Below are 13,810 nucleotides of genomic sequence, written 5' to 3' on the forward strand. Positions count from 1 at the left end.
AAACGATTCCCATCACAGAGGGGCCTGGTGGGCTATAGTCCATGGGGTCACAAAGAATCAGACACAACTGAACAACTAAACATGATGTGACAATGACATTAGTTATATCTACCCCACTTTTGTTATATGGTTTTTCAGTTATCAAAAAAGTTCTGTTTTTTAAGTAATGAAGGTTTGTTAATAACTGGCACTCAAATCTCTCACATATAAACTTCAAATTTATTACAAATACTTCAATTAATAAACAGTATTAGTTCAAATCTTAAAGGAACCATTATGCATAAACGACTTGCCAAATCACAAAACTAATCTGGCTTCTAGGTTTACATTCAGTTCTATTAAAGTAGAAAAATGAAATTTATTACTTTCTTTCAAATCTTAGAGAAAGCCACACTGGTTTGATAACATAAATACAAATTATTTCCCTAGCACTAAAATAAATCCATGGTCTCTACTGCCTCTTTAAAATTTAAGACTATTAGTGAATGGACTTTTATAAAAACCCAGTGATCATTCTATTGGCAATTTTATGTATAAATATAGAGAGATAACTTTTTTCCTCATTTTTGCTAACAGTGGAACCAAAATAAAATCAAGGCAGCCAATGGCATATCTGCAATTTAAGATGCCACGAAATAACATATTTCAAAATGCTTTTGTTTATCTTACTGGTTGAAGAATGCATGCGTTAGGCAGTTAATAGTGTCAAAATGCAGCATGGGAATGAACAATAGCAATCAGGATTATAATTCATCCAAGCATTTCATGACCAAGAAAGCACTTGAAATTGTTTGCACTGTTTAATTTGTTGAAGAACGAGATGAAAAGAGTTAATCTCTAGTCCATGTACATGAAATATTTTTACAAGAGCCTTCATAAATGCTGCAGCTTTCAGAACACTACTTTCCTTGTTCAAGTTACAAAAGCCCATGGGTCAAATGAGAAAGGTCCTGTTTCCCTAACCCTTCACAAGATCCTTAACTGAAGGCCTGTGTGTTTGAGCCCTGTGTGTTTAAGAGGAAGAGGTGGCAGAGAGCCAATATCTTAAGAATCTCCTATTTCCTTGGTTGAAAAACAATGGGAACTATGTAAAAGGACAACTTGCCATTAGAACATACTCACAGTATAAAATGGCAACAATATGGAAAAATACAGCAACAACAGTAACAAAAAGTAACCAAGTTAGAAAACTCCATGAAAAGTATCAGGCTCTGTTTTGAAACCATTTTCCAATGAAAGCATTGCTTTCCAGAAACTGAAACCACTCAGGATAAGAATCTAATGAAGAATTCCAAAATGAAGTATTTTAAAGCTACACTTAATTCAGGAACAAATGTAAACTAAAACAAAACAACACTGTATAGTTTGGCCTTAGTCCAGGTTACTTAAAAATAATTATTTCTTAAAAGGTAAAAATAGCATTTTGATCCTTCCCGTCCCATGTTTTCTATTGCCCCCAATCCACACCCTGCCCATAATTCTAGCGACCTTTTTAAGAAAGGAAAAAAAGTCCCCGCTTTCCCTCATAAACGAAAAACTAAAAAAAAAAAAAAAAAAAAAAAAATCATGTCCAGATGTGAAAGGAAAACACAGCTAGCTTAATTCCTAAAACCTATGACTGACATAAATGTTTTAAGAATGGGTAATTCAGACACTAGAGGGGGATCTCTCATCAGTTTTTTAAAACACAGAGAAATCAGACAAAGGTTGAGGATCCGCTCTGCAAACAAAATTACAGGAAATTACCGGGGAATGACCAGAGTGAAGAACATTAAGAAGCTGCTCATGTGCTGAAGATTTTTACCTTAAAGCAATACAGAACTACTGCTTTTTATAAGGATAAAACCCACAATTGAAATCAAACCACTTACACACTTTCACATTTGCTCCTTATAACATCCCAGCAATAGGATACAAGACTGACTACCAGTCCCCAAGAGGAATACTTAACTCTGAACAACCCAGCACTACACCCAATCACTGGATTTTCAATGCGAACTTCTAAAAGTTACACCCTCAAGTCCTCTACATACACTTCTATGGCTATATGAACACAGTCAATATTCATTCAATTACTCAATTTGTAAATAATTAGTGTTCATTTTGGCCCTCCTCTTTATTCCCCATTTTCTGCTTATTTCACTGGTCACTACTGATAAAATACCACATTATTTTACTTGGTAATAGTTTTGGTCCAGGGTTTAGAGGCAAAATTGGTTCAAAGTAAAAGCTAAAATGGAGTTTTGACCTACAGATGGTCAATGATTCTTCTAATGTCCTTAAAGAAGAAACAGTAAAATAACAGACAAGAAAAAACTTAGTGTTATGGTATTTTTTTCCTGCCAAAAATTCAAGAATATTCTTTGCTAAAACAAAACTACAAACCAAGAGAAAAGGTAAAGTATAGGTATAATCCAGTCCTAACTGCTAACAAAGGATAATGAAAATTGAAATTGATTTAGTAAAAAGTCTTTTTCCTAGCCTGCTTAATTTTACATTAAAAAAAAATAAAATCAAATGGGTCCATATTTTTAATAGATTCTACTGTTTGTTTCAAAGTTATTATAAAGACTATTCATTCTGAATTCAGGAGAAAATATTTAGCAGTATTTTCTATTAGACGGTTTTCAATTTGTGTTTTTTCATACGAACATCCACACTTACATATACAAGAGAGTCATAAAAACAGAGGCAGAGACGAGACAAACACAGCATTCAAAGTAATGGTTTTAAATAACGTTTTTTTTTTCCTTCAAACTATTTTCTTTTTCCTGTATTTTCCAAAATTTCCCCCATGAATATTATATTGTAACAAAGAGGAAAGTATTAAAATGCCATTAAGAATACAAATGAGTACTATATCATCATTAGCAACATTTTAACTATTAATAGGCAAATAAGCATCATGGTATATCAAATGAGTATTATTTGTACTTCCAATGTCCGACTGAGCGACTGAACTGAACTGAACTCAACTGAATGTCTTATTATTATCAGACTAATAATTGCAGCAAACTAGTAACTACACATATGTATGTACACATACTAAAATATGTATACCAAATGCTACCTGTGTAAAACCACAGGGATCAACTTAGGTACCTAATATTGAAATTAACTTGCTTAAAAAAACACTGTATTAGAGAAGAATGATTCTAGACATTAAAATCTATATTTAAAAGTGACCTCTCTATCTTAATGCCACAGATTTCAGAATATACTTTTATGATATAGGTAAAATTATAATGCTCCCTCTAAAATCCTAATCTTTTAAAAACTTATTAAAAACAATAACATACTCTTAAAATAAACACTGAAAAAAGACAGTTTTCTCAGGTAACAAGTTACTTAAGCCAGGAAAATCTGTTCCTTTTTAAAAATGTTTCTAACCAAAATAGCAGGGAAATAATTTTAAGAATACCTGCTCTAAAAGCTAGATAATGGACCATGTGACATTCATTTTTCATCAGGGGATGATGGTCTTCACCACATTATCCTTGCTTGCAAGCTGAACAATTATAGGTTCAATACTCGTATTTTAAAACCAAGTTAGATGTTACTACAGTTCTGTGAATGGTATCAAATGTATGGTCAATAACGAAGAAGTCTAGTACTCCTAAATTTTACAAATACATAACTCTCATTTTTATCAAAAAATCTTAATGTATAGAAATAGGGAGGGGAGGTGGGAAAATTGGTTCATCTACTTGGCTGGGTATTTGCTACCCATTTAAAAAAAAAAAAAAGCCCTTTCTGGATCTGAAAATGAAACACAAAGCAATGAATAATGTCCTAACACAAGTAATGATTCAGTACAGGAATTTATGCTGCTAAAGCCGATATTATCATGTTTGATTACATAGCATCTTAGTTATAAAATAGCTACAATGCTAAAACAAAGAAAAAAACTACAGTACTCCCTCCATAAGAAAACTGGTAAGTTAACTACTGAAAACTACAGAAGTAACAAAATAACAAACCCAATGCTTGCCACTTTCTCTTCAGCCTGCCATTACTAGCAGAAGTCCCTCTACCAAAAAATAATTCAAAAATTTGAGAGAGGAGGAAGGGAAAAATATTTAATAGCATCTCCTTAGTAGAGAAGTTTAAATAAACTTACACTCAGGATGAAAAGACTAGTAAACAGCAATAGATGTTAGGGTTTTGAATTTTAATTAAATGTAGCCCATTTCCTATTATGCCATAATGCTGCAGAATCAGAGAATTAATAATATCACCTAAGCTAAAAGTCTACTAGTTGATATAGTTAATATGTAGGATGACATCACAAGTTATGCTACAAAAAGAACTAAATGCTGAATTAATATTTTAAAAAATATATTCTTGGTCATGGAAATTACATTTCCTTTGGTTTTACTAAAATTAAATACAAACTAACCAGTTAAAAAGGAGGAAACCAATGTACCCCTCTCTTAAACATACATATTCTTAAAAGCAATGTAAAGAAAACATCAGTTTAAATAGGAAATAACTGAGACTGAAAACATCTAAAATCTGAGGCTCTCTTAACCATGCTCCTGCAGTAACAAGATTTCAGAAAAGACTAACCAAGCTACTTAAAAAAAATGACCTTATATCAATCCACTTCCACTTATAAATATGTACTGACAGTATGCTCATGTGCATATTATTTATGATAACTTATTTACACAGAGGACTATGCTGATTATGTACCTTCTGTTTTCCTTTTCACTTTTCAAGAGAAGAACATTAAAATGCTAAAATATTTAACCTGCTACTTTTAAAAATAATCAACAAGAATAATAGGCACTGAAATATATCTTATTCTTTAGCTCTCACAGTCAAGAAACATTAAAACCAAATAAATATTAAATAGCAATTTATCAGGTTTTATTGAGGGAGGAAGGGAGTCCCATAATCATTTTTAAAGCTTCTAACTTTTAAAATAATTCTGGATACTTAAAGATCAAGTTATGAAGATCATACTATAGCCAGATACTGAATACATTTGAAAAATACGGCACAGGCAGAAAAACTAAGTCCAAAACTCAAGCAGCCTGCCTATATGACATTAAAACCACAGAAAATGTATTAATGTTCAAAAACACCATATTAATTATTCTCTCTCCACATAGTAGTAGGTAATAGAAAAGTTGTTGTTCAGCCGCTCAGTCGTGTTGTGAGCCCATGGACTGCAGCATGCCAGGCTTCCTTGTCCTTCACTATCTCCCACAGCTTGCTCAAACTCATGTCCATCAAGTCGGTGATGCCATCCAACCATCTCATCCCGTCTTCTCCTTCTCCTCCCACCTTCAGTCTTTCTCGGAATCAGTGTCTTTTCCAATGAGTCAGTTCTTCACATCAGGTGGCCAAAGGATTGGAGTTTCAGCTTCAACATCAGTCCCTCCAATGAACATTCAGGATTGATTTCCTGTAGGACTTACTGGTTTGATCTTGCAGTCCAAGGGACTCTCAAGACCACAGTTCAAAAGCATCAATTCTTTGATGCTCAGCCTTCTTTATGGCCCAACTCTTACATCCATACATGATTACTGGAAAAACCATAGCTTTGACTAGACGGACCTTTGTTGGCAAAGCAGTATCTCTGGCTTTTTAAAATGCTGTCTAGGTTTTTCATAGCTGTTTTTCCAAGGAGCAAGCAAGCATCTTTTAATTTCATGGCTGCAGTCACCATCTGCAGTGATTTTGGAGCCCGAGAAAATAAAGTTTCCATCATTTCCCCATCTAATTGCCATGAAGTGATGGGGCCGGATGCCATCATCTTCGTTTTTTGAATACTGAGTTTTAACAGAAAAGTACCCCTGATATACTTTTAAAAATTCTAATTGTTTTAAGTTGTAAGAAAATTAAGGACTATATACTCTTTTTTAATCAAAAGCTATTATCACATCAATCCTACTACCAAATTCTTTGATGCATACTGAGTGATGCTGGCCTTCAATTTCAATAACAGTTCAGACCATTACTATTATGGGGTTGGAAAACTGAAGTATAGAATTTTAATCACCTGTGGTGTTTTCCTATTACTGAACACCATTGATAGATACAGCTCAATATTCTTACAATCTTAACTCAAAATTTTACACTGCATTTGTACTACGTACAGATAAAGTGGAAGGATAAATTCTACAAAACTATTTTCTATAGAAGTATTTTTCATTGCAGTGGCATGGTGGGGGGAGGGGGGAGGGCAGGGAGTAGAATGAACAGAGAACAAATGAAGCATTACTTTGAAGGTAGAAGAAGCTATAAGAATAAACCCCTAACACTGTTGAAAGATAAACTGAAGACCTTTGTGTATAAAAATGCAGACTCTTGACAATCTCCCAAATTCAATCAAGAATTAAAGTATCCTCTGCATATTATATTTCCTCAATACAAGATAACCAATATTTAAATTAACCAAATTATATTTCTTAGGTAAGCAACTTTTGCATGGCAGAACATGTTCCATAAATTTCTTCTACTGATTCCATATAGATTTGATTGTGTCATCAATCCAAGGTAGCACCAAACCCAATGCGTTCCTCTTTAAATATGTATAAAACTTCTATTTTCTGTCTGTGAATTTTATAAGGCTCTGCCACATTCAATACCAATACTAAACACAGGCTTTCTGTGAATTGTTTTTCACAAAAAAGCTAAGGTGTTATCACAGCCTGAGAGTTGGAACACAACAAAGCTGAGCTCCAAGATGGATACCAGTGACTGACTTAGCTAAGTGACTAGTTTCCACACATGCAAGTCAGATTTGGATCATAATAAAATTAAACATTATTTCCTGTTAACAAATCCTCTTTAAGAAGAGTTTAAAACTCAAAACTCTGAACAGAAAAATCTATCAAGACTCTACTGTATTTTAGAAAGAACGGTTACAACAGTAGGAAACGTAATGCAAAAAAATTAATCTAAGAACTTTTATCAGTAACTGACACTAACCAATTTATAACGTACTTTCTCTTTTAATCTCTAAAAACACCCATTACAGATTTTCAGTATTCCAAATGATATCTTTATCTAAAGATTACAAGCTCAAAACCAGCACTCCAAAGCCACACAATTTCACAATGAGTGTTAAAAAAATAACTTAGTTCCTTGCTTTAGTAAATTTACCGAACATTCCATGAAAATTTCCAGTGTTCATTATCAGTTTGCATAAGCCAAAACGAACCAGACCCACATCTAATATCTCTGAGATTTCTGATTTTTTCATCATTTAAGTGTAAAGTGGTCCTAACATGTAACCAGTATAAATAATAAATCTTACGAATTTCCTCCCCCCCCCCGCAAAAGAAAAACACAGAAAAATCATTATTCTATGGTTTATGCAGAATTCAAGGTCAGGAAAGGGCAAAGTTGTTAAAGAAACCAACATTCCAAATTTAGTTTCAAATAGCAAACTTTGTACCAGACTAGAATGTATAAATAAATTGATCACGGAAAAGATAAAAACTTAACAGAAGCAGTAACTAAAATACCTCATTTTATATGAAAGATCATTAAATATTTATGGTCTTTTGGGAAACACATTAGAAACCACATATAATTTTATTTCAATGCCTCAAAAAAATACAGGAATTGATCCAAAAAAAAAAAAAAACCTTAAATTGGGATGGTAGTTGGATTTCTGCCCCTCAGAGTCTGTCATTTAATTCTTTTTTTCCAAAATGTACCACCCCTTGATCACTACTAGTGTGACAAACTGGCAACTTTTCAAGGAAGTAGTTTAGTAATTTATGTAACAGATGTGCAAAGGAAAACTATATGGATCAGATAAGTCAAGAAAAACATCCTGATGTCCACAACTAAATTATGACCTGTAGGAGGAAGAAACTATAAAACTATTTCCCTTCCTGTACAACATCAGAGGTTAGCAATACCAAATTAAATAATCCATTTGATGGCAGCCCATATTCAGACATTAAAACAGGCTTGGGCTTTGACTCTGACTCTAGGAACTGGTCCAAAACACAAGGCCACACTAGAGGAAAACACTGTACAACCACTAATTTTCACAATCTGCTTCATCTCTCATGGCTATTTTGTAGAAAATATGTATAGTAATTGACCAGTAATTTAATAGAAATGAATATGGCCCATATCTTATCTCTGATCCCTGGATAAATCAACCACTTATGTGTCTCAGCTACCTAATCTGAAAGGTAGTTCCTATGTATTACTGAGATTAAATTGAATGGCATGTAAAGCATTTACCACACATGGTTATGTTTCTGCCAGAATTTATCATTTTTAATTTGAAGATATTCTTTATATGGCCCCTTAGAATATACTGGCATTAATACTTATTACTTACCTATGCTATTCATTGTTGTGGAACTTTAGAGTCAAGGTAACCGGCAGCCTATCTGACCCACAGTATGCATGCTGAAATGAAGAGTTCAAAGATATAACTACACTTCAAGGCAGGATGACTATTATTTAAAAATGGCCAAAGATCTGGAAATGAGTTTCTCTAAGGGACAGGACAAGTATCAATACAAGCCATTTTACAAACAGAGTTTGTATTCTGAAGTTCACTCTCTTTAATCTCAGTACCACCAACCATGTTCTAGGGTTTTAGTTTACATTAAGCAGCAATTTCTCCTATATTGGTAATCTGATATCATCTGATAATGTCTTTAACATTTTTTTGGATTTACTAAACTAACTCATCTGTATCAGCTACTAGAGTCAGACATTCCAAAAGCAAATTATGGGAAAAACAAAAGATGTTTAAGCTATTATAAAAAGAAACTTTCTCAGCATGAAGTTTATATCTACAATTTAGATACTGTAAGTTGTAGAATTTTAAGCTTTCAAAATGCCAAAAACAAGGTCCATGTAACTGATTCCATGAAGTGTCTACCTGAACAAAGGATGTTAGAAAAGCCACAACAACCAGTTTCTCCATTCAGTTTCCTGTGTAACAGCACAAATTATTATCCTAGGAAGTGTCTGGATATTCACAGGTCTTATATGGAAGCCCTTCTCTCTAGCACAAGTGCTGCTAACATGAACTGGACAGCAGATGACAGGATTAGAGAAAAGCTTTCCCAATGTAGGCTAGTCCCATGATGCTACAAGTTATTATTTCCAGAGAGGCACTCTGGCAGCAATAAGATTTGAGGAGGGTGGCAAAATGGAAGACTTTTATTGTGTGTGGTTCAAGAAAGCAGAATGAGAAGCTGCTCCCAAAATGCTACAGCAGTGTGCTTGGAAAAACAGCAACAGAACAGGCAGAGGCAGCCACCAGTAGGAAATTCTTCCCTTCATAGCCGTAAGAAAGCAGCTCTCACAATACAAAATTGTATGAACACTAACTACCAACTATATAAAAACACGTGTGCATGTGGACAAAGCCTAAAGTTAAAAAGCCCATAAAAAGTGTTGGGGTGGAGGCACACATTTAAAATTTCATTTATACAATGACAAAAAAAAAAACCTAATTTGGGGGGGAAGAAAAATAGTACTTGTATATACAACTTCTTTACCCTTGCTAGGGAAGTGCCCGCTGGCTGGGCTGATTTAATTCTGCCGAGGATCGGCTTCCACTCCCCTGGCTCAGCAGCCTGTATGCTGTGCACAGATAAAAGCTTTCTGAAAAGACAGCTACGGATAGAAGGCCAGAAGATAGAAGTATCAAGTTACTCTCGGGCCCTTGGCTCCGAAGGACACTGCTGCCTCGAAAGGAGCCTGTTCCCAAGGAATGAATGCAAGCCCCAACCCAAAACCATTTTCTATTTCCAGATGACTGTTTTTTTCTTTTAACACATATCTCTGTAACTGTCAAGATTTTCCGTTTTTATTTTCTTCTGAAACAGTACTCTAGTGTTTTGCGAAAAATACTCTGGGAGACATTAATAGGTGTTATGTGAGAAATGTGTTCCATGGTGAGGTTTAGGAAATGTTACATAAAACAAAGGCAACTTTATTACTGCAACACTTCTTGGAGACTTTACTATTCTCATGTGCATTATGAGTCTCCAAGAGGGGACTATATTAAATATTTCTGAAACTTTGGGGACAACATACCTTTTCCCTGGAGCATTTCCTAAGTGTCCCAAGAAACCCATTTCAATGTATTTTTAAAAAATGGCCCTTTTCCCCCAAACTTCTAAAAATATTGTCAGCTGATACCTTTTATTTTACCATTGTTTTTACTTTCTATTATTTCTTATCTTTAATCTCATGAATAGTTTTTCCTTTAACCTTTTATGTTTTTAGACTGTTGGTTGGCTTTCAGCCTTTAACCTTGCTTTACTTCTTACCTAGTTTTATCATACTTAAAAAACAAACAAAAAACCTTGATCTTTATTGTTAATGTTAGTTTTCTTTTTCTTTTTTTAATATGGCCATGTCACGCAGCTTGAAGGATCTTAGTTCTCCAATTAGGGATCAAACTGTGGCCCCGGCAATGAAAACCCCAAGTGCTAACACTAGATCGCCAGGGAATTCCCCAGATATTATTTTAAGTCTCATCTGTTTTACTCTTTTTTAACCCTTTCTGCATTGGGTTTTTTAAATGTTTAAAACTTTATTCCAACCTCTCCAAAGTTTTCACTTTATTTTAGCTTCAATTTTTAATTTCTTAATCTTCATTTAATAACCATGTTAAATATCTTATTTAAATATCTTTATTAGTTAAATAAAGTTAAATATCTTTATTTCCTGCATATTTTACTGATTTTATGATATTTTATGAAGCACAGCTAAACAAAAAGAAACACAGCAAAGAGCTCAGGAAGAGATAGATGACCTCTCCCCACGGGCCTTACTCTCACACTAGTAGCTGCTTTTCTAGGCTCCCTCATGCAGACCTAACATTTTTCACAAGGATCAATACCCATATGAGATACCCCAATAGTCCCAAAGTGGAAAAAATGACTATTCTTACAAATTAGAGCTGCTTTTTAACAAGAAAACGTCTCTATGTATTTTAAGAGGTAGCAACACGGAGGCAGCTTCACCATTTTTCACCCTGATACATTATTTCAAAGCACATGATAAAAGCTGGGCAGGCTGGGTGCAGTTGTTGGGATGTTCGGAGTTATCTTTGGGAGTCTCTTCCCACAGTGCCTACTTCCTATTAATTTCCAAAACCTGTTCATTCTGCATTAAAAATATAGGTACTCACCTCCAGCCCAGGCTCCCACAAAAGCATTTAACAATCTCTCCAATTCAGGTGTATTATCCTTTCATTCATCCTCCAAAGCAAAACAGATTCATCTTCCTACTGTTTAGTGTTGGTCATGTTAGCTTACCACAAACTCAATAAATCCATCTTCCCCGAAACATCTTCCTCCTCCTGTGCAGTGGACAGTACCATCCAGGGTTATAGTTTGAACATCTCTATTGATTACTTCTCTCCCCTCTTCTAGCCAGCATCCAATCCATTCCCAGGCCTTTTCAACTCCGTTTTCTAAGTATCTCTCAAATATGTCCATCTGCTTCTCCCACATGCACCCCCACTACCTTAGTCCACTACCACCATTTCTCACAGGGATTATTGCCAACAACCATGTAACTAGTCTGCTTCCCATCTATCTCCCAACAGGCCAGAGCCAAAGTGAACTCCTGCTGAAATAAAAATCTTATCTATCTGACCTCTCATTTTAAATCCAGCAAAGATTTCCTTACTACCTTCAAGATGAAGTCCTCAATCCTTCATATGAGATACCAATTTATTTTTTCAGTCCCACCACTGCCATTCTCTCCAGGTCTTTGCACATACTTTCTTTTGGTTTTTAAATCCTCTGCCCATCTATCCCATCCCCCCACCTAATTCCAACCTTATCAGATTTTAGCTTAAATGTTACTTCTTCCAAGAAATCTTCTTTCAACTTTGGGGAACTGCCTATATGCTCTACATGGCAAAGAACAGTATGTGCTTTCTATTACCTTGAACTAAAACTAAAACTGGGCCACTATATAATGGGCATGTTTGTTTCCTTGCTTGTCTCACCTTCTAGACTGAAAACATCCAGAGAACACAGATTTTGTCTTTCTCACTTAAGAACCTCAGTACCTGGAACAGGTTTGGTGACAGCAGATGTTCAGTAAATATTTATTGAATAACTGAACAGAAGGATTATAATTCTTAAATATTTTCTTTCCTCTGACTAAAAAAGTCCTAATTGACTTTTGATAGTAGTCCTCAACCAATCTCTCCAGCCTTTTCTCCCACTACTTCTGTTTCATTTACTTTATGAGATAATCATATTGTATTACTAGTTGAAATTTAAGCATGCTTCCCTGGTGGCTCAATGGTAAAGAAGCCACCTGCAATGCAGGAGACATGGGTTCGATCCCTGGGTCAGGCAGATCCCCTGGAGAAGGGAATGGTAACTCACTCCAGTATTCTTGCCTAGATAATTCCAACGACAAGAGGAGCCTGTGGTACAGTCCATGGGGTTGCAAAGAGTCAGACACAACTAAGCAACTAACACTTCACTTTACTTTCTTACCTGACTAACTGTTCACTCCCGGAATCCCCACCTCTTCTTTGAGTTAAAATCAACCCTAGTTTTAAACAAAGATGCAAAAATGAAGTCTTCCTGACTCTTTCCAACCCATAATCTTCCTTTCCTATGAAGAAATAAACATTACATTTATAACTCTTATGAATTATATTCTGCCTTGTACAACGGCTATAACTGAATTTAATTTCCTTAATATGTTTAAAAAGCAAGTAGAGTTGACTATTTGAGGACTCAGTTTATTTCCTTGCCAAAATATATTTTTAACACCAAAATCAATATTCATAGCACTTTCATGGTCATTTGTCAACAGTGTGCAGCAAAACTCTCAGTTACCTGTCTTACAGTCCCAGATGAGGTCAAAAAGGTGACGCTCTCGTTTCAGTTCTCATACTGTAAACAAATGTCCTTTCTCTGGTTTACTCAGTGCCATATTTTTCACATCTTTATGATTTCTCTTGATTTTGTTGTTTAACATGGCCCCCAAGCTGAGTGCTAAAGTGCTGTCTAGTGTTTCCAAGAGGTTATGATGTGCCTTATAGAAAAAATATCTTCATATAAGACACGTAATATAGTTGGCCCTGGGTTCAATGTTAATGAGTCAACAATATATGTAATAAGGAAAGCATCTTTAAACAGAAATACACATAAAACAAGGTTACATACTAACTGGTTGATGAAAATGTTGTGATCAGAGGCCCACAGGAACCTAATCCTGTATTTCCTCTAAGAACAAAGATTCAGTGTTTGCAGTAACTTTTAAAAACATAACTACCTCAATTAATCAGTACTGACTGTACTATATATTATGCATTTTTGTTTCCCTCTCAGTACCTAACAATGGATGCCTCACATAAAATGGAATATTTAATAACTGACCGGTGAATACATAAATGAAATCTATGATCTCTTGGTAACAGAGAGTATCAGACGGGGGGTGCGGGGTTGGGGGGGGGGCGGGGATGGAAGATAAGGACTTTGAGATTAAGATATGAATAGAGAGGACTAAAATAAACACCCGCTGACCAACATATACATATACACAAACAGAATGACATGAGAAGTAATAACCTCACAAAATTTCTTTTTAAAGAGCTGTCACAGATGTTTCAATCCCAGGCTTTTTGGAGTCAGTCTGAAAGATTTGTTAAATTATTATAAGCCCTAAAATTAGCTTACTGACCCCCAGCAAAGACTTTAAAAGGTAAGATACCTCGGCCCAAGACTTCTGTGTCCCATATAAATATATGAAAAGCTAAATATGAAATTTAAGGCTAAAAAAATTTTGTTAAATCTCGTACTCATGCTCAGTATCAACTATGAATTTGAAA

General features: G+C 34.9%; 2 protein-coding genes across 4 annotated transcripts in view; one reads left to right on the forward strand and one right to left on the reverse strand.

Annotated features, from left to right (window-relative positions):
• Positions 1-13,810, forward strand: part of LSM11 (LSM11, U7 small nuclear RNA associated) — a 128,986-nt gene that overhangs the window by 79,959 nt on the left and 35,217 nt on the right. The window lies entirely within an intron of this gene.
• CLINT1 (clathrin interactor 1) overlaps positions 1-13,810 on the reverse strand; it is a 57,558-nt gene that overhangs the window by 28,836 nt on the left and 14,912 nt on the right. The window contains exon 2 of one of the 3 annotated variants that reach the window (XM_070793928.1): positions 8,318-8,388. The exons of the other annotated variants lie outside the window; for them this stretch is intronic. The gene's annotated coding sequence lies outside the window, so the exon portion shown is untranslated. The remainder of the gene's footprint in view (positions 1-8,317; positions 8,389-13,810) is intronic. 3 annotated transcript variants of the gene reach the window in all.

Source organism: Bos indicus, chromosome 7, assembly GCF_029378745.1.
Source record: "Bos indicus isolate NIAB-ARS_2022 breed Sahiwal x Tharparkar chromosome 7, NIAB-ARS_B.indTharparkar_mat_pri_1.0, whole genome shotgun sequence".
NCBI classification, from domain to species: domain Eukaryota; kingdom Metazoa; phylum Chordata; class Mammalia; order Artiodactyla; family Bovidae; genus Bos; species Bos indicus.